The sequence below is a fragment of the Meriones unguiculatus genome, chromosome 21, assembly GCF_030254825.1.
Source record: "Meriones unguiculatus strain TT.TT164.6M chromosome 21, Bangor_MerUng_6.1, whole genome shotgun sequence".
NCBI classification, from domain to species: Eukaryota; Metazoa; Chordata; class Mammalia; order Rodentia; family Muridae; genus Meriones; species Meriones unguiculatus.
In genome coordinates, this window is record NC_083368.1 from 51,743,955 (window position 1) to 51,766,747 (window position 22,793).

The window sequence follows — 22,793 nt, forward strand, 5'->3', positions numbered from 1 at the left end:
TAAAGTTCTTTAGAAACAAATCTATAGCATACCTAAGTTTATAGCACTCATATGGCCTTTTCTGTGTTCTTATCAACTTTTTCATTTCTTATTAAGTTTTTGTGTGTAGGTGTATGCATGTATGATATCTGTGATACGTATTCGAATGTGTGATGCCACACCACACATGGAGGCCGTAATACAAACTTGAGTGTCAATCTTCAGTGTCACCTTATTTGAGGTAGGGTCTCTTACATTGTCCCTGTTGCCTACGCTGGGCTACCTTGCCAGGGAGCTTCTGAGTATTCTCCTCCTCTCTGTTCCTCCTCTCATGCAGTAGGATCACTGGGGTTATGGACGCATGTGACTGCAACTGGATTTTACCTAGGTTATAGGGATTTGAACTCACATCTTCACACATAACCAACAAACACTTTACCCACTCAGCTTCTCGGGCATTTTTATTTATTTTTTCTTTTTTGTAGCAGTGTATTGTATATCCTAGGCGAACCTCAAACCCCTAAGTTGCAGAGGCTAATCTTGAACTTACTATTCTCATGGTTCTGCTTCTCCAGATTAGAAGAATCTGTGATTAGGAGAATCCCCCATCATGAATAGTTTCATACAGTACCGGAGTTCAAACCCATGGCACGGTACATGCTAGGATAATGCCCTATCAACTTAAATACATCCTCAGCCTCTCGGTAGTATTTTTCATTGGATAAAAATACCCTGCATGTCAGTTGCTGGGCTCTTTCGGACTCTAAGCCTCTGGTGGCTTTGCGGCAAGAAGCATCCCTCTGAGCAGAATCTGTGGGCAGCGTGTCCTGGTCGGCAGCCAGTGTTCTAAATCACGGGCCTAAACTGCAGGACCTGGACTGTGAAGTTAGCCTTACACTTCACAAACTTCTGAGCAGCTCCTAGTCATTGTTCTTGGCAGAAATGGGCAAGTTCATGAAACCTGGGAAAGTGATGCTGGTCCTGGCCTGACGCTACTACAGACACAAAGCCATAATTGTGAAAAATACTGATGATAGCACCTTAGACCGAACTTAGATCCCTGCCCTGGTGGCTGGAGTGGACCCCTATCCCTGAAAAGTTACAGCTGCCATGGACAACAAGAAAATCCCCAAGAGATCAAAGATCAAGTCCTTTGTGAAATCTTATAACTACAATCCCCTGATGCCCACAAGGTGCTCTGTGAACCTTCCTTTGGACAAAACTGCTGTCAGCAAGGATGTCTTTAGAGACCCAGCTTTGAAAAGCAAGGCCAGATAGGAGGCCAGTGTCAAGTCTGAGCAAGAATACAAGGCAGAGAAGAACAAATGGTTTTTCCAGAGGCTTCACTTTTAGGTATATTTTTGTTTCCATCGTTACAAATTAAAAAATAAAAAAAAATTGCACAAGCACAGGCAAAATTTACTCTTATTCCTGAAGACTGGTGGCTCTCCGCCCATTCTAAACCCCTTCTCTCTGTACCTCTAATACAGATATTGGTGAGAACACCACTACTAGGCCCAACCAATGGCACTAAGCCATGGTCCCCAACCCTGTGCCTTGCAAAGAAAAGCCAGGGGACTTACGCTACTATTAAACACATTTTGTTGTTGTTCAGTGTCAATATAAAACTTACTGGAATTTCCTCCAATTCTTTTCGTATCTATTTCACTACTTGATAGTAACTCCACCCTATAATACTTCTGTCAAGATCCTGAAGACAATATATATCCAACACATCCGGGCCCTGCTTGCTTTTCACTCTGTTCCTTAAGCATCTCACTTCCCTCTTTTCTTCTCTGCCCCATCATTCATGTCCCATTCCCTTCTCTACCAAACTCCCAGAAGCTCCTCTCCCTCACACTGATAACTAATCCACCTAAATTTATGAGCCTCTCTGTGTGCTTCTCACTTACTGAGGACGAAGGTCCCAGCTGACCTTGCAGAAGCCCTTGGAGTAACAGGATCATCAATGTCTGAAACACATGTGAAACCTGGACAAAACAAGAAGGGGGGGTGATGGAGGAAGGAGGAGAAGAGGGAAGGAAGGGTTTTATAGAACGAAGTAATCACTAGTTAAGTTTTTAAGAGAAAAATACCTGACTTAAGAAGATACCCAAGACTAAGAGAGCTGAAGTCAGATGAGTATTGCCACAAACTAGTCATAGACTTCGCTGTATTAGCAGCCCTGGCTAGAGAATGATTCAGTATGTTTTTCAAAATGTACACATTCTAACTTACTTCCTGTCTGGAAACACTGACTCTCTTCTCCCATAAGGTTTGCAGCAGACAGTCATCACAGCTTAAATGTTATGATATGTACCCAGAGAGGAAGAATGTGACGTCATTGCAAGTATCAGGAAGAAGTTTTTTGAGTAGAATATTTGGTGTAAGATGCCAGCTGGTACAAAACTGCGTTTATGGCATGGTCAGTGGGGGAAGCAGGGAAACAGCAGAGATAAAAGGCCAACCCAGAACTCACTGTGACTGCTGGTCAGGTTATCAGTGATTTTCCTTCTAATTTTCTGTTAATTCCAGTCTCAAAAATGTATAGATCATCTCTGGAGATAAAATATAATAAAGAAACAAAAGACAATACAGGCTAAAAATGTAAAAAGGGACTTTTGGGTCAGAGACCATGTTAAATGGCAGTATCTTTTCACTAGCCAGGGATCTTTTGAAGAAGGGAGTGGGGACACTCACGAGTCTCTGGGTCAGGCCCTTGCAACCAAGATCAATAATTACCTTAGTGTTTGGATAGGTTTTCTTACAATTTATGCAAGCACACAATCCTAACTATGAGTTCCTGACATATACAAGATTTCCTATTTAAACAGTTTTGCAAAAACTACCCTACATACGTCCCTTTATAACGCTGCTGTTGAGGACGATGGGAGCACGCAGGGCCATGCATCGATCTCCACATACAGCAATGCTCTAAGGGGGCTCATCCCTGTTCTTCAGGAGGAAATGATCATACATTCATCATAATTTAAGAAATGAGTTTCAAAGAACACATTTCATGCAAGAAACAAAGCCATTCTTGGCTTTCTAAGGGAAAAGAAAGACACCTTGGGAAACCCTTGAAGAATTGAGCCAACGATTTAGAGACACTGACATCCAAGTTCAGAACCAAACACTGTCATTAACAAATGGGGTGACCTTGGACAGACTCTTTATGTTCTCTGAGCAAATGCAAACCTGGAAGTAAGCTGATGGCAAACTTCTAAGACTTAAAATGCCATTTAATCCTACGCTTTTCTTCTAGAGGCCATGCATGCTTTATCGCTTGCTTTTTAGCTTTCATTCTCTGAAGAATAACATCTTGGGAGCTGATAAGCATTAATATTTCAGGCACATTATGTATGGCTGACATTTAAAGACTATATATTTTCCTGGCAATATTGATACCATCCTGCTACGAGGACTCTGGACAGCAATATGTAAGTTTGAATTGAGTGAAAATACTGGTGACTTACTGAGGTCTCAGCTGAGGAAAAAAAAAGAAAAAGAAAAAAAGAAAAAAGTGTATTATATAAGCAAATAAGCTAAAGAGTGCTGTCTTTAATGAGAGTAAAAGACACTTGTTCCTATGGAGTGAAAATGTTCTCACCGTCACGTATTTGGCTCGTGGGGGAAAAGTGCACAGATAGTGCTATATCCGGGAGCTATTACATATTGATATGGTCAGGGAGCAGGGCCTAAGGGCCAGGTACATAAAAAGAATCGGGCAACTTCTGCCCAAGCTTCTCATGGAATTCAGGTCTTCAGAAAGCTCTGAAATATACCATTGATTAACAAAAGACTTTCAGTTTTAACATATTTTCATTAGTTGAAAGTTTACACTACTTTATATTAAAGACATTTCTAGAAAACTCAGTTTTTAAATATTTACTCTAACACTAGAGTCACACATAACTTAATAATTATGCATGCACGTGAGGTACTTTCAATTCTTACTCTGATCTTGATGCAACAATGTAGCTGCTGAAAACGTACTACCAGAACACACACAAAATTCCTTTTTTCATTTCTTCCCCAAGACAGGTGTTTGCATTTTATCACATCCAAATCATTTTAGAATCTATAGCTCTTATTTTAGTTAACAGCTCAGTTGATACACAGGAGAGTCAAAGATGAATCCACTAAGTCACACACACAAAAGGGAAATATATGAAAAATGGGAAATATTCTAATGATGTGCATATTAACAAGTTAGTACAGGGCTTTTTGACTCTCTCGAGCAAACTATATTACTTGGTATATATAAGAGCAAGCCAAAGGGCATGTGAAAACACCAGTTAATGACAATCTTTAGAGTATGACTACAAAATTCACCCAAGTAGAACATTCCAGGATTCATGTGTATACTAATAAAGACAGAATAGCGTGAGGGAGGTGGTTCACTCTACAGAAAAGCAAACCCCATGTTTCTCCTTCTGGCAGGCCCCATCCTGAATTCTTTAGAACAAAGAAAATATCCTAAAACTAAAGGAATGTTCCAAGCAAAAGATCGCATCAAGAGACTACCTTATACAAAAATTTCTTTTAGCAACCTGAAAGGATCATTTGAGCATTGTAGAATTCCTAAAACAAAGGACAAAAGCATTTGAAGTGCTGATAATGGACGGTCTCTTAAAAAATGAATAAAATCACACTTCCGCCTTTTCATCAGCAACAGGGGCTGGCAGAAGACAGTGGACCAATCTCTGCACAACCCTCTGTAGACAGATCCCAGATCAATTTCCCCAACAAAATAAAGAAGACTTCAGGTCTACATGGAATCAGAAATTCTATTCATACTCTTAGAAAGGTACATGTGAAAAAGTTCAAACAGAACGAGAGACTCGGACAACAACGTGTCAAATTTAAAAGAATTAAAGGAAGGGAAGGGCAGTGGTCAGGCTTTATCCAGACACAGGCTCAGATCAGAGCTAGAAAGAAGCCTAGCACACACCTAGAGGAAGACAAAACAGATTATAGTTGTCCTCTGAACCAGTGATTCAAAACCCCAACAGACCCCATGCTCCCCACCCTAAACATACATGGTCCCTCCTTCCCTATCTTTTCCACCCTAGTCATCTGTATCCTGGGAGAAGGTGGCATGCGGGTGTGGCTTATCAGCTTTCTCTTGTGTTTCCCTTTGGTGAGGCTAAAGCATAAAGCCAAGGGAGGGAAGCAAAAAAAATGAAGGGCGGTATTTACTTGCACACCTCAGGGTATGATGATGACATCTCTCTTCAAGGGAGCCCCAACTCTCAGCCTCCCTGTCCCCCAGAGCACATTTCCTGCTCTGTTCTGACCCCAGCTCCCATTTACTCCACTCTACCCTACGACTAGTTAATGTGCTCCTCCACAAGGAACCCCTGCACCACTACTCCAGCCTTCACGCTCTCCTCAGTCCTACAGGCTTCTATCATCTGTGGACTGTTACTCTGAGTGTGCCACTTCCTGCCTGGTGAATCCTAAATCATGAGACTTCCTTTAAAATGAGTAATCACTTTTGATAGACAAAAATTAAATAGGTAGAATATATCTTCTACAGTGACATTTTAAAAATACAAATAATCCAAACTGGAATAGGAATGAACAATAAAAAGAGATTTCAGTATGTAAATGCTCAGACTTAAATGGTCTGGAAGACAAAATAAGCCAGCTGCATACACCTATGTAAATAATGAAGAAGTCCAGTTCAGAAATGTGAGGCAATATTTTACTAAACATTGTCAACACCATTCTTTATTTTTGACATTTTGAAATAAGGGCTAAATAGGTTTTGTATATACCCATAAAAATCAAGGGGAAGCTGACAAGTGAAAATGAAGGCTGACACACGCATCCTGCATTGGGAAAATAAATAACACAAATATCACTGCTACTGGTGACATTGCTTTCCAAAATAGTAAGCAATTCAGAAAAAAAAAGTTCCTAACAAAATCGAATTCAATATTCTCTCAATCTACCTGGGGATGGCTTTCATGCTAAAATGTTGCTATTTACTAAAATATATAAAACTTATCCTGTACCTGATAAATATTCTAGAGTCGAGTATTTATAAGCAAGATTTAACCTACATTATTTGATATTGAAACATCATGCAGGATAAAACAGAAATTTTCATTGGGTTTTCCCATGTTTCTAGCATTCCTTCTTCTTGCCTAAAAGTAACTAAGAGTCACAGAGGAAGAAACATTGCCACTATATTTTGTTTTTGTTTTTCACTTTTTAAAAGTTATACATATTTTTATAAATTACAGTTTATTCACTTTGTATCCCCACTGTAGCCCCCTCCCTCATCCCCTATCAATCCTCCCTCCCTCATCTCCTCCCATGCCCCTCCCCAAGTCCACTGATAGGGTAGGTCCTCCTCCCCTTCCATCTGACCTTAGCCTATCAGGTCTCATCAGACTGACTAGGAACAGGAGTTCCCTAGTACTCTGAGCTGCCATGGGCTACTTCTGTGCAGTAGCTCTAGAAACACTGCCACTATTTTTTTTTTATAAGAAAAGAAATGCAACCAGCTTCTGGGCAGTCAATCACAAACCTCTAATCTCAGCACTTGGGACACAAAGGCAGGTAGAAATCTGTGAGTTCAAGGCTGGCCTAGTCTATATAGTGAGTTACAGGACAGCCAGAGCTTCATATAGAGACCCTATCATGAGAAACCAAAAATACATTCATACATACATCCATACACACACACACACACACCAAGAATGCTTATGTGGCTATGCAGTAGAAAAAAGTTGTTCATGATAATTAATAAACTCTATTGTCAGTTACAAGTACAGAGATCTCAATGATGTCTATAAAAGGGGGAAAAATAAACCTTGTGAGACTATTTTCTGCAAATGCAGGTGTCTTGGCAATTGTTTCAGACTGGTGTGTGTCAAAGCTGATAGTAGAAAAGTACACGTAATTCTGTACACACACACAAACACACATTTTAAATGAAACTTTCTCATCTGGGCTCACAGTACTCCCTTCAAGAGACATGAGTCATCTAACTAAAATGTAGATAACAGGCATGAGAAGTCCTCTTTTGAGTTTTTGGTCAGGGTTGTCCAAGCTACTCCCAAAACACTGCAGGCTATTGCTATCACCTTGGTTGGCCCAACCCCCTAAGGTGGAAGGGTATGTCCCTACTGCAGACACCATGCACTGCAGACAAAGGCCCCAAGGGTTAGATGGAACTAACCTTGAGGTCCCTGCTCACATCTCTGGGACTATTTTTGATGGTACCAGAAAGCACCATAAGAACTTTCAAGGAAACAACCCAACAGTGCTACCCAACTATGACACTTATTAACCACAACAATCACAACCATGGGACCATAATTCTTACAGTGCAGTAGTAACACACAAACTTGGAGGTAAACAACAGTTCTCTACTTGCATTTGAGACTCTATCAACAAGAACAATATTGTGCCTAATACTGGTAACCTAAATATCTACTCAGGGCTAGTGAAGTCATAGATCTTGGATAACCTCCCCTGCCATTTTACTAAACCAGCATAATCACTAACTACATTCTAAACATTTGCCCTTATACTCACAAGATAAGTGTTATCCACACCCTTCATCAAGGAAACTAATTTCAACAGATATAGAGCATTCAAAACACAGAGTTTTGGAGCCCAGTCCCAATGGTTACATCTATAAACCACTCACAGCTAAGGCTCGGAGAACATTGTAGAAGAGGGGACAGGAAGATTATGAGTCAAAGGATACATGAGTTTGCTATGAGACTGTTTCTCCTGGTAATCTCCGAAGTTTTACCCATAAATTCTCACCAACATGAATGCCTAAATATGTTCTAATAAGAACAACAATAATAAACATGCCAAAGCAAATCAGGAAAAGTCTATGAGGCCTCAATCCTACACAAAGAACTGCAGGCAACCAAAGATATTGACAGTGGTAGAAATATCTTCTTCAGGACACAGTACATTAGTTGGCTACCCAATATCAAATAACAAATGGTCATCTCTGAAAATATAAAAACAAGTAACATTATACAGACTGTGAAGGTTATGTTTAGATATCTATGTGTATGTGTGTATGTGTATATGTGTGTGTGTCTGTAATAACAATGAAAAAGATAACATAAATTTGAGAGCAAAGAGAGTTATATAAATTGGGGAAAGGAAAGTGAAGGGAGAAATGATGTAATTATATTACAGTCTCAAAAATAAAAGAAAACCCATCCTTAACATTTTCCTCTCCAATGAGGATAACTATGGATTCAGACACAATAGTTTTTATGTCTCCATAAAGAGAAGGGATGAGGGAAGGAAGAAAGGTAACTGTGTCAGCATCTTGCCTCATAATCCAAAACTAGCATCACATGATCAGCTACAGCTTCAGTAACAGTGACTATCTTCCTCGGGATTTGAAAAACTGAACCAAGAAAGGAAAAGATTAATTTTCAAACAGAAAATTAACATTGTCCACAGAAAAAGAATGGGAGTCATGTTATTGTGATAAGGATAAGAAATAAAATATGTTATTAAAATAAAATTACTAAGCAAACTGATTCTAGATAAGCTTTAACAAACATCTAAAGTTAAGCACATACTCTCAAATCCATTTAGACATGATAATCACTTCTCCCTTACACTGAGAGAACGGGTGGGGCCGTTCCTCTGCAGAGTTCTCAGATATCCAGCCTCCTTCTAACTTGTTTCTTTGCAACTCTATGGTTCCTACGGCTGCGAAGAACATCATGAACAAAAGCAAGCTGTGTAGGAAGGGGTTTAGTTGGCTTACATGTCCACATTATAGTCCATCATTGAAGGACGCCAAAACAGAAACTCAAAAGCAGAGCTGGAATCTAGAGGCAGGAGTCGATGCAAAGGCCACAGAGAAGTGCTGCTTACTGGCTTGCTCAGCCTGCTTTGTTATAGAACCCAGGAACAGCAGCCCAGGGGTGGACCCACTGCAATGATCTGGGCCCTCCCCCATCAACCAGTAATTAAGAAAATGCCTTATGCCTGGATCTTCTGGAGGCATCTTCTCAATTGAGGCTCCCTCCTCTCAGATTGTAGCTGGTGTCAAGTTGACATGAAACTAGCCAGTACAGGAACACACACACACACACACACACACACACACAGTAGCCATCTATGTGTCCAAATGGTCCTTCACACTCCTATTACACTAAGACTGGAAAGAAACAGGAAGAGAAGACACCAGGAAGAAAACACTGCTTTGATTCAGGGAATACCGGTATATATTACACTCTAATTAATACCCCATTTTCACAAATTTGATCATCTTCATTATTATCTTTGTTGGTATTGTCTCCTCTTCCTCCTTACTCCTCCTTGTCCTCTTCATTCTCCTCTTCCTCCCTCCTCTCTCTCTTCTTCTTCCTAGTTTTTAATTAAATTTTTATTTTTTATATTAATTACAGTTTATTCACTTTGTATCCCAGCTGTAGCCCCCTCCCAATCTCCCCCTCCTTCCCTCATCTCCTCCTATGCACCTCTCCAAGTCCACAGATAGGTCCTTCTACCCTCCCATCTGACCATAGCTTATCAGGTCTCATCAGAACTGGCTGCATTGTCCTCCTCTGTGGCCTGGCAAGGCTGCTCCCCCATCAGGGGGAGGTGATCAAAGAGCTAGCCACTGAGTTCATGTCAGAGACAGTCCCTGTTCCCCTTACTAGGGTACCTACTTAGACACTGAGCTGCCATGGGCTACATCTGTGCAGGGGTTCTACATTATATCCATGAATGGTCCTTGGTTGGAGTATCAGTCTCAGAAAAGACCCCTGTGCCCAGATTATTTTGGTTCTGTTGCTCACCTTGCGGAGTTCCTGTCCTCTCCAGGTCTTAGTATCTCCCCCTTTTTTCCTAAGATTCCCTGCACTCTGCCCAAAGTTTGGTTATGAGTCTCAGCATCAGCTTTGATACCCTGCAGGGTAGTCTTCCAGAGGCCCTCTGTGGTAGGCTCCTGTCCTGTTTCTTGTTTTCTTCTTCTTCCAATGTCTTCCCCATTTGTTCTTCCCAGTTTTAAGAGCAGGAAGAAATATGGGATCCTGACAGTTCCAAGTCAGTGGTTGATGCATCGTTGGGGTGATAATCTTTTTTAAGAAAAATCTCAGTAGCAGTAGTTAACCAACCTGTGGAGTCGAGACCCTCTAGGGGTCGCATCTTAGATAACTACGCTATGATTCACAATGGTAGCAAAACCACAGTTTTGAAGTAGCTACAAAATAAATTTATGATTGGGGGTCTCTACACAGGAGGAACTGTGTTGAAGGGCCACTGCATTAGCAAGGTTCAGAACCACGGCTCTAACCTGTCTTCTAAGTTTTGTCAAGAACTTAGTTTTGCCTCTGTGATTTCTCACTGATACTCATTATCTCAAGGTACAAATTTCATGTGGGAAAAAAAATAATAAAACCTGTTTGTGTTCCCAAATTGGTATTTTCAATTTATATCTTCTATAGACAACCATGTTTGGCCTCACTGCACTGAAAGGAAGGGATAAGAAGATTGGAAAATAGAGTATTCAGTCAAAGTGCCAGACACCCAACTAAAACTATAGTACTCATAAAAAGGCGCTGACGATATTAGAAGTCCAAAGCCAAAACCATAAGCAGTGTCCTGAAAAGAAAAGAGAACCAGATGTTCCATTTATCAGTAAGCTAAATCCTCCCCCTCATCCCTCCCTCTACAGGAAATAATGGAAACAAGAAACAGTTTGTGTCGTTTTTAAAGAGTTTTTCTAGAACTAAAAAAACATGGGCTGGGAAAATGGCTGTCATTAAAGTGCTTGCCTTGCAGGAACGAGGACCTGAGGTTAGTTTCCAGAACCCACGTTAAAAAACCAGGGAAGAAAAAAAAATAAAAAAAATAAAAAAGCCAGGGAAGTATTACTCATTTATAATCCTAGCATTGGGGACGCAGAGAGAAAAATCCATGGGCTTGCTGGCCCGTGAACCTAGCCAAATCATAAAGCTACAGGCCAAGGAGAGACCCCTATCCATCCCAACAAACAAGGGGGATGGCTCCTGAGGAACAACAGCCAAAGTTGATCTGACAAAACTCATGAGCACAGGAACACTCACACACACACACACACACACACACACACACACACACCAGAGAGACAGGTGGAAACAGAGGTGGAGGGAGAAAAGAAGGAATTACTTGTTAAGCATTAAAATGGAAGGAATGAGGCAGGAGACTATTGTTTTCTGTCTGAAGTTCTTCAAGGCTAAGATTTCTAAGTGTATTTATTTTAATAAATTTAAGATTTTAGCAGAGATAATAGTATATTTTCCCATTACTCATGTAATTCATAAACTTAAATAATATTTAGTAAATACTGTGTCATATGCTATATTTCTTGACTGCTGCTAAATTTAAATGAAACTACTTTATCCACTTCTGTTCTTACCAACTAGAAAAGTATAACTTAAATTTCTCATATATGGCACACACCCCTAGCTCCAGCCCCAATTTATTCCACAGAGTGGCACTGTCCATTCTCAGAGTAGATCAGTTTAACCTGAATCAGGTTATGCCCCAGTCCCAGTCAAAAGCCTTCCAAGAGTTCACCATTGCACTTAAATCCCAATCATTTTCCACAGACACATATTTCATTCTAGTTGTCCTGGATCTCTCCAGTTCTTCACAAGAAAAGCATATCCATTCTACCTCAAGACATTTTGTATATGCCTCCAACTTAGCTACTCTTCTGACTTTCTCCCATCTCTGAGAAGGTTGAATCCTCACTTAATTCAAGTCCTTTTCAGCAGCTACTGGCTCCTCTGTGAGGCTCTTCCTGTCCATTTCACCTAGCACAGTAACTGGTGGCAAACCCTCCCACATCACTACCGTGTTAATATGAATACACACATATGTAGGTTAATCCTTCATTGCCTCTGCTAGAATATCAGCCACCAAGAACCTTGTTTGCCCACAGCTTTATAGCAGCACCTGAAATAATGCTTACAATAGAATAGCTGTTCAAACATTTGCCTTGATTTTTTTTTTCTTAAAATCCAAGTGCCCTGGGGATGAGGGATGGTTCTTTTCCACAAAAGACAAGGACCAGAGTTCAGATCCCTAGAGCCCACATAAATGCCAGTGACATGTGTTAACCCACCTGTAACTCAGGTGGTCAGAAGCAGAGACTGGGGAGCCCTGTGACAAGCGAGGTAATTACACTAGCTGTATCAGGGAGCACTGGTTTAAGTGAGAGACCCTGCCTTACTACGTAATGTGAAGAGCAATTGAGGAAGAGCCCTAACATCAACCTCTGGCTTTTGAACATGCACACGTATATGCAAATAGATTTTTTTTTCTAAATGCAACCTATTTTAAAGAGAAAACTCTTTAAAGTTCTTCTCTAAGCCAGGTTCTGGAACTCTATCCTTTCTAGACTCTTCACAGCATCCTACTGAGCCAAAATATATTACAACCTGGTTTCACTCAGGCTGATATATGTTTGAACATTTGCCTAACATCTCATCTATGTTTGCTTTCTAAATCCACAGCTGGAAGGAAAACAGCTAAACTTAATGCCTTTGCATTAACATCAAAGATTTACTCTTGCCAGGACACTTGATGGTCTTCATCTCGATTAAGCCACATTTGAAATCTGTTATCATTAATTTTTAATTCACTATTATAAAACAAAACACAAAATATATACATGTAGCTATACACATTAATATTTATGTTGGAGCCCCTCAAAATCCGTTACAAAGCCAAAACTTACCAGGTTGATCTCAGACCTACTAACTGAAACCTCAAGGTATTCATTAACTAAAATAATACAGGCAAAATCAATGTGCAAAATATACCACTTACAGATGTCAGAATATGAAAGGTTGGATTATCTATGGAGACTAAATTGAGTTGCTGTGCCAATATTAGTAGGGTCATTTTTCACATCCATAATCCAGCTAATATTTTCAATCCCTGGTTCGTCTGATTTCTCCACAGCACCTGGCTTCATCTTCAGCTGCCTCTGTCAAACAGATCTTTCATTTCTCTGACACAGAACATCGTAATTTTCTTCTTCTGTATCTGGATATTCTTTTTCAGTTTCTTTTGTCATCTCAGCCTTCTAGTCTATTCCAAATTCCCCCAAAATTAAAGCCTCTCATAAAATCTTGTCATTGGTAGGCTCTCTCCTCGGGCTACCTCACGGCACCCCCTCACTGTCAGTCACCAAACACATGACAACTCTCCTTTAGTTCTTGCTCCCAAATCTCTCCCATGAACACTAAAAACTTGACTTTTTATTATTGTTGTTTTAGTTTGGTTTTTTGAAACAGTATTTCTCTGTGTAGCACTGGCTGTCCTGGCCTCGAACTTACAGAGATCCACCTGCTTCCTACCTCCTGAGTCCTGGGAGTAAAGTGCCTCCAATACCTGGCAACAGTGGACGTATTGACATCTATTTAAATGAAGGACCATCATCTCAGTAATGCACCCTGTGAGCATCAGCTCCTTATAATAATAATTTGCATATCCAATATTAGTTTTCTCTTTAAAAGATGTAGACATTAAAAATGAGGGCAAATTATCAAGTAAATGAAGCCTGGGATTCTAGGATTTAGTGACAGAAGTTTGTGGAAATTCCTCTGCTGTTATATATAACTTTAATCTTGCACAATTACTTAAATATTTGAGACTATCTCTCTGTCATTTAATAAATATATTGTTCTAAAACAATGACATTCATTTTTAAATAGCTGATTTCTCTCAAATACATGGCCTCTTTTTCACTGCTTTTATATACATATATACATACATACCTATGTGTGTGTGTATATATATCTATATGTGAATATTTTTCCATAACTATAACTGCTCAGTTGGCATAATACTATTTGTCTGTATGCTTTCCAAGGCTGACCGTTTGTTATCAGTTAACAAGCTGGTGTGTTCTTCCCTGTGGAAGACTATTTCTCACACTCTTCTCAGCATTCCTTAGTTGCCTCTGGTTTCTGTGTAAGGTTGAGGCCTCGTGGCTTTCACCATCCATGGCTCCTGTTTAGGCAGCCATGTTGGCGAAACTTTATGGGTGTTGCTCCCGGAATTCCTAGGAGACACAGTCTCACAGAAAACTCATTACACAAAACATGTAAATGGAGCCTGGCCTTGGTGAAACCAGGTAGAGTGTTGAATGGGCTTTCATCTTGGCCCTCCTCCTTCTTCTCAGTACAGAACGCATGCAGTCCTCCTGATGGAAGAAACAAGACTGACATGCTGTAGGCCATGGCTGCCTTGTTCCATTTAGAATTCTTTCCAACAATATTCAGTATTTTTAAAATCTTTTTAACTAGAGCAGTACTTTTAGCTTCAGTCTTTTTTTCTTTTTGCAGAGACCTAAATTAAGACTTGTGTCTTTAAATAAAATTTGGAGTCTTTTTCCCTAAGACTGGTATAGTAAGAATATAGATTTTTGAGGTAGCAGAATGTCTTTTTAGCTACTTTCCATATAAAATAACTACAAGTTTATAATCTCTCTCCTCTCCCCTTCCCCACCTCTCTGCCTCACCCTCTCTTTTTCTCTCTCCCTCTGTCTTTCTCCCTCTGTGTGTGTGTGTGTGTATACGTAAAAGAGTAATGCTTTGGAGGATAGACTATTGATAAAGTTATAACCCAATTTCAAAGGAATATTCACTACCGATGTGATCTTAAACCAAATCTAGATATGTAGGGAGGCATGGGGGCTTGCACAAGTGACCCCAGCACCAGAATGGCAGAAGCAGGCATATGGGGCTCGTTGGCCAACCATACCAGTGCACTCACAAGTCTCAAGCCAACAGAAGACTGTGTCTCCAAAGAAAGTGTGTATGTCACTTGCAGAATGACAGCCAACGTTGCCTTCTGTCTTGGCTCCACATACAGAGGATCATGTGTGTGCACACCAGCACCCAAAGACACACAAACCCACACACATGTGCATGCACACTGTATATGCACACGCATACACAAATTATGCATAATACGTTTATGGGGACATGACTCAATAGATAAAGTACTTGCTGTGCAAACATAAAGACCCAAGTTCAAATCCCCAAATCCCACATAAAAAGCTAAGTGTGTTGGCAAGTGTCTTTAACCCCAGTTACCCAAGGCATGTAGAGGTTGGGCAGGGCAGCAAAGGTGGCAGAGACAGGGACAGGCAGATTCACAAGACTCACTGCCCAATCAGTCTAGATAAACAGAAGAGTTCTGGATTCGGTGAAGAGAGGCCATCCAAAAAGTAAGGTGAAGAGCTAGGCCACCTATGTTTATCTTTGGTCTCCATATATGTGTTCATGTGCACACACACAAAAACCAAGAAACTATATACTAATATATTAGGGTGACTTAAAACTATCTATATAAAATAATGTGTTGCTCATATAATCACATTCTTTGACAACATTAAAACTATCACAAAAGAGAAAACAAAACTCCTTCAGCCTCTATTATGTTAAAATTATCCCTCTGACTATCTAGTTCAAGGAAAAGAAAAAAAATCTGAAATAAGACTAAATTAAAGTAAGTTTTGTAATGTAACATGTGGATTGATGCCAGACTATATATAGGGGTTGCTGCGGTCTGAATGTGAAATCTACTCCAGATTCCTGTGTCTGAACACACAGCCCCCAGCTGGGGTGGCAGAATGCCCCTGGAGATGGGCTGTGAGGTTTTAGAGTCAAGCCCCGCTTCCTGCCCGATCTGTTTCCTGGCTGTAGACACGATGTGACCTGAAATCTCGGGAGCCGGATAGCTCTGCCCCCTCCCCCATTTTTTCTTAAATTGCAATCAAAAAATAAGCTTTTCCTTAAGCTTACCTTCAGTCAGATATTTTGAAACAGCAATGAGCAATGAGTATCTAATAAAGAGGTAGATTCATAGCTTTGTTTTCATTACCTTATCACAAAGTAGAAAAAAAGCCTGGGGGTGGGGGGGAATCATACCCTCATATCTCATATCTCACCTTCCTTCAGTCCCTACAAAAAAAAAAAAAAAAAAACAAGAACAGAAACTCTGGAATGGTTCGTTGATTTTTATGAAACATTAGATTCTGTGAACTTAACAGGGATATAAAGAGCAGAAGAGCAGGTACAAACAAGCATTAAAAGATCTTGCAAATATAAAGAGCATTTTGATGTAGAAACCAGCTCTCTGTGGGTGGTGATGGCAAAGGACCTACAATGAAACCGTACATCGCTCAACACATCACAGGAGAACAGAGGCGGAGGTTAAAGAGATTAGGGGTTAACATGTTAAGGTGTCTGGAATGCCGATGAAGATGAAGAAGAGGACCTATAATTAGGCATTATATAACCAAGGTAGACTGCGAACAGGAAAGGCAGGGTTCTGGCCAGTGACAGCAGGCGAGTTGTCACCTCTCCCCTCCAAGTACTTCTGTCCTTTCTTATACTATTGTTTCTAATGCAGTTAATTGTAGTCGACTAACCTGTATGTAAGGGTGGCTTCCAGCAAGAAACTCCTGCCCTGGAGACCACTTCAGACCGCCTCACAGCCAAGGAGCTAAATATGGCAAACAGGAAAGACTGCTGCTATATCTTGGCGGCTGAGACTGAGCTGATCCTTAGGACACAGCTGATCACCCAAATGTGAGAACAAAGAAAGTACAATGGCCAGAACAGAACCTAAGACCACTCAAGGCGTTAACCCTAGTTAACCCTAGGCAGGCAGTTAAGGTCAATAACTACCAAAGCTGGACTCAGAGACGGACAGAGGGAGAGCTGTGGCTGCCCCAACTGGGTGGGAAAGGAGCGAACAGCAAAATCATCTGTGGTGAGCAGAACCAGGGGAACATGTACAGCACGTGGGCCTTCAGCGGCCACACTGATGACCCCCCAAGGAGTCAACCAATCTCAATAGAGATTACCTCAGCTCTGCCCAGCTTCAGCCATGGCACTATAAAAAAAACCCAAGAAAAAGGAGGTCAAGGGCAGTTTCTTCTCTTAGAAACCCCTCCCACTCTCCAGACTGTCGCTTAGTTTTCTTATTTTTCTCCTTTTTTTTTTTCTCAACTAGTTGCTTTTCTATAAATCTTAATTGGGTTTGCTTTTGCTTTGCATACAGCCACAGGAGTCCAGACCTTTAGCCTCCATTAGCATGGGACTATGGACTCAAAGTCACTGTCCCAGAAATATATTTGACTTTTTTTGGTGATTATCAGCACCTGACATCCTAGGTCCCTGGGTCATATACAGCTGGGTGTGAAAAGTCCAGTCACTCTCAAACCCTTCATCAATATTTGTTTAATATGTGTGTATGCTATGTACAAGTTCACGTATGCAGATGTATGTGTGCAGCTACATGTAAAGGCTACACTTTATGTCAAGTTTCCCACCTTAATTTTTGAGACAGGGCGTTTCATTAAAGCTTGAGCTTACCGCCTTGGCTACACTGAGACTAAGAAATGCCAATGATCTTCCTGACCCTGCCTGCTCGGCAACGGGGTTACAGGTGGGTGCCATAGTTTCTACATGGATGCCAAGGACCCTGACCCAGGTCCTCACGCTTCTGCCTCAACCACTTTACCAACAGACACTTCTCCACCATCCGGTGAACACTTTAAAAGGGGAAACATGGACTAAAATAATATTTTTTACTAGTTTGAAAGAAAGTAGGGAATAGAGAGATGGCTCACTGATTAAAAGCACTGGCTACTCTCCCAGTGGACCCAGGTTCAATTCCCAGCACCAACATGCCAATTCACAACAGTTTACGACTCCAGTTCCGAGGGCTCTAAGGCCTTTTTTTGCCTACGCAGACAAAATTCCCACGCCCATAAAAATAACATTTAAAAATAAATAAGTAAACCCCATCTGGTTGTCCACATCATTAACCCTCCTACCCAGCACCAGGATACAGAAGCAGGCCAGTCTCCATGTGAGTTCAAGGCCAGCCTGAGAGTTCCTGGCCAACCAAGGCCACACAGTGAGATCCTGCTAGAAGAGAAGAGTATAAAAAAAAAAAAGGAGGAGGAATAAAAGAAGGAAGAGGAAAACTGTGATAGTGACGAGAAAGAAGAGAAGAAAAGAAAGTCAAGGAAGTGAAAAACGAGTCAACTCTATGCTAACATACTTTAAAATTCTAGAAATGACCAATTTTATGAAAATAGGAAATTACCTATTCAAATATTTGAATCTGGGACTGATGAAAATCTAAAATGAGTTCTGGATGTAGATAATGTAATGAACAATTCTTTCAAATACAAATATTATAGCAATTGGGCCCTAAGAGCCCGTAAGCATGCACCACAGTAGAATGCTTCTCATTTCTTATCACTGTTTCTCCCAAATCCACAATGATGACTGTAAAACAGAATACGATAGGCCTTTCTCTTAAGAACGTAAGTATAAAAATAAAAAAAATAAAAGTGTACCAAGCTTGATTAAAATCAAATCCTATGCAGGTAGAAGTTACTATGAAATTGCAGATACAATCTCACAGAAAATCAAGGACTCTGACACACAGCAACCAAACAAATTATAATCTCTATAAGTAATTAAAAAAAGTTTATAATATTCAATATCAATTTCTGATGTTTTAGCTTATTAATGTAATAAAAATGAAAGAACAATTATTTAAAGAATAAAGAGTATCTATCCTAAAATTTTAACCAGCAATATGCTCACGGGTAAAATACAGCAAGCCCTCCCAAGAAAGCCACAGAAAGCAGGTTGGTAACTACGTCTGGGCGCTCCCACTAAAGCAGTGAGATGGAAGACAGGAGAGGGCCAGATACTGCACAGGACAAAGGCTCCTCAGCACCATAGTGCCCTGCCAGACTGAAACCCAGAAAGATCGATATTAAAGGAATCAGCTATGTGCCATCAATATGTTCAATCAATATGACTAGTTAGAGCATAAAAAATTAAAGAGCTCCCTATTTCTCCGTAATTAGATCAATAAATTATAGAGAATTATAGGCTACAATAAGAACAACAAAGTATAAAATGCTCAGAATTCGCCATATGCAAGGGCTCTGTAAAATCAACATTTCAAAAGACCACAAAAATAAGAGGACTAAGGAAACGGAGAAGTCAGCTGAGAGCCTAGGAGCCTGACTATGGTACAAATATTGCTCTCAAACAGGCTTAACTACACCAACAGTTTAAAATAATAGCACTTCAGGTGGACTATACACCATTAATTGGCGCTATGCTACGCATGCTACACCTAGCATCTCATTTAATCCCAGGAACAAACGAAGTAGCCAGGGCCGACTCAGATGATATGTGCTTACAAGGCAAAGGATCTAGAGAAGTCAGGAAGGAAGGGAAGAGTGTTAAAAGTACAGAACTTTGGCATAGAAGATGTAAAAACACTGTTGGAAATTAAGAAATACAGTAACCTTTAATCAAACTTATATGGTACTGTGAAAAGAAAAATAAAACTAGGTTAATATGTTGAAATGATTAATGTGAAAAGAGAAATGTATAAATTATATATACAGTTTTGATCACTAAACCAAGAAAGGATTTCTATTTATTTTATATTTTAAAATGTTTTCAGAATGCTATATAATCTAAAACTCACATTGTAAGAACTGGATAAATGGCTGACAAACAAATTAGTGAAACAGTGTGCTTAACCAGTCCTGAAGACTTCGGCAATCCAAGTAGGGATTAATCAAAATTAAGGCTAGAACAATTACATAGCTATTTTTGGAAAAAAAAAAGTAAATTCAACTTAGGTTCAACTTTTATCTCAGTGGGTAACTGAGCATAACTGAGGAATGAGCTATAAAGGACCAAATTCATATTTTTTTTTCCTTGAAAAAAGTAGCCTTTAAATCATTCGGGCCCCTTCACCCCAGTAATATTTCCTTTGTAAAAATTCACCAACTTGAAGATTACATAATGAAAATACATTCAAACTGTAAGGTTTACAAAGTGTTGGGATAACCTTTCTATAATAGATGTAGACAGTTGTGGTGCTTTTCTGCCTTTCATTTCTTTTAGTTTTTTTGTTGTGTTTTTTTCTTTCCTTCCTCCGCCTCCCCCAACCCCCACTGGGAATTGAACCAGGGGCTCTACACATGCTGAGCAACAGGTCCACCCAGAGCTGTAACCTCAGCCCTCATGGTGAACCTTCAGCATGAACTTCTTTGTAAAAGCAAATCAATGGTTATCCAACTAATACAGTTGAAGAAAAACAGGGGCTTTTGATTAATGCCCATCTAATAAGTTTCAGAAGCTTGGATAAGGTAGAAAAACTAATTCACTCTTAAATCTTTAAATCGTGCTAATAGTTTTATTTAATAAGAATTACTTGAAACTATCTTCTATAGTACACTTTTTGATTATAGAAAACACGCAAATTTTATTTTTTTAATTTTGAGATTCTATTATAATTACAATATTTCTCCCTTTCCTTTCCTCCCTCAAAACTCTCCCATATACCATTCCCTGCATTCCTTCAATTCATGGTGTCATTTTTTTTTTTTTACTAATTGTTATTGCATACATACACATAAAGTATACACATACATGTTCCTAAATATAGCTTGATCAGTCCACATGTTACTCGTGTGCATGTTTCCAGAGTTGACCATCTGGCACCAGACAAACAGCTGATGTGCTCCTACTCCAGCTTTCCTTTATTACCTAGGGCTGAGGCCTCCCGGGCTTTTCCCCATCCACTTTGGCATGTCATCGTGCTGTTCTTGTTCAGCTCAATTTTAGTCAGTCATGTTGGAGAGACTTTACATGGCAAGTGTCTTTACCTGCTGGATGTAGCTTCTGCTGTGGCTGAGAGACACAATCTTACGGCAAATTCTCTGATTATCTGGCTCTCACAGTCTTTCTGCCCCCTCTTCCACAATGTTCCCTGAGCCTTAGATGCAGGAGTGTTTTATAGACGCAACCATTGGGACTAGGCCCACAACCCTGCATTTTGATTGGTTGGGGTTTTCTGTAGTGGTCTCCATGTATTGCAAAGAGAAGATCCTTTGATGTGGGGTGAAGACAAATGTTAACAGATTGTTGTTAGGAAACTAATGGTAGTAGATTCTCCTGACTTCAATAACACTGAGTAGTTAGCTATGTTTCCAATACCGGGTATGGTATTGCTCTTGTTGAACAGGTTTAGAGAGCTGTTCCAATTAGAGAGCTGTTGGTTACCACAGTATGCATGCCACTACTGCATCCTTAGGGCTATCATGCCATGCCAGTTGTTGACGTGGGTCACCGGTGTCATAGCCAGGCACAATTATGTTCCAAAAACCCTACATGCATAACTGAAACCTACTATATTCTTTTTTTTATATGTCTTTTGTGAAATTAGCATTTATTTTAGCCATTGATTTGTCTCAACTTCATCTCAGATTTCATGACAATCTTCCCAGTGTCATTTGGAAAGGAAAACAACACTTAAGCTTACTTCCCATCCTTCAGTCCCCAGTATTCATTTTATGTTGCTGCTAGTAATCTATCCAAGAATCTATGATGCATTGTAGCTGCTAATACAATTTATCATCCAAGATATAACCTGAAGACTTTTTAAAAGTGTGAAGTACTGTAGTCTCTCCCGCTGTATCACAGAGTTCCATATTATTTAGTTTCCCTTTTTGCTCGAGTTACCTCTGTACTTAATACAGAGCACTCAAGCACACAGTCTTCTTATCTATTACACATACTTTCACCTTGCCTCAGTAAAAGTAAGCCATTTTTCCTGTCGCTCTCCTGAACACATTAAATTCACCTGGGAAGCCTAACGATACCTTCCCAACCTCTGAGACTAATTTAATTAGCCTGAAGTATCACCTGGATAATGGGACTTTTTTTAAAGCTCTCCAGGTGATTATTATAAGCAGCCAAAGATGAGAATTATAGATTTTCCTTAAGGAGAAAATATAAGAATCTTTAAGTGACCAGGTGGCTATAAGAGAAAATGTTAATGATTTTGAACAACTCCACCATTTGATACTTGACTAATCTTCACTCTAAATAGATTATCTGTGACACCAATGTGCCTATAATTTGCAATGAGGTCCTTCCCTTATGATTACAATAAATATGAAGGTATATAAATAGACAAATATCTTATGAATAAATATAAAGATCTTATATATCTTCATATATAAAAATATATTTATATATACATATAGCTTTATTTATAAGATATTTATATATATTACACAAACATATATTTTATTTATGAAGATACATAAGATATTATAAAGATATTTATATATTTACATATCTTCATGTTTCCCAGTAGGAAAAAAGTCTAGAATTTAAGTAGCTTGATTTTTCTTTAGAATTTCCATATTTCATAATGGGAGCCATCTTTCTCAACTTTTACACTTCATTTTTACTTATTCATTTTGTTTGTATGGAATGGAGGTACACACACGTGTATGAGATATACACACTGTCAGGGTATAAGTGCAGAGATCCAAGGGCAACCTGCAGGACTCCCTTCTTTCCTTCTGCTAGGTGGGTTCCAGGAATTGAACTTGAGTTGTATGGCTTGGTGGTAGGTGTCCTTTCCTGCTGAGCTATCCAAGGGACCCAGCTTTCTCAATTTTCTTTTGAAAGACTTTAATGACCTTATAATTAAACTTTTTCATTTACCTTCTGAAAGTTTAAATAAACGGAGCTCTTAAAACAAAAACAGAGACAGAAGGGGCAAAATGCAACCACAATACTTTATGTCCCTGTACAAGCAGTCTTCACGTATCAAAATAAAGAACGATTTCCTTCTTGAAAGAAAGGAACTCCAATATCACTTAATCCGTGTGAGCTCTCATTAGAACAACTCATTCTACCAAATTAAGTGCTGCTGCTGTGGTACCAGGACACCCT

General features: G+C 39.7%; 1 protein-coding gene and 1 pseudogene across 9 annotated transcripts in view; one reads left to right on the plus strand and one right to left on the minus strand.

The window, feature by feature from the left end:
• Cadps2 (calcium dependent secretion activator 2) overlaps window positions 1-22,793 on the minus strand; it is a 520,278-nt gene that overhangs the window by 491,751 nt on the left and 5,734 nt on the right. The window lies entirely within an intron of this gene.
• Window positions 922-1,332, plus strand: LOC110549538 (large ribosomal subunit protein eL27-like; annotated as a pseudogene).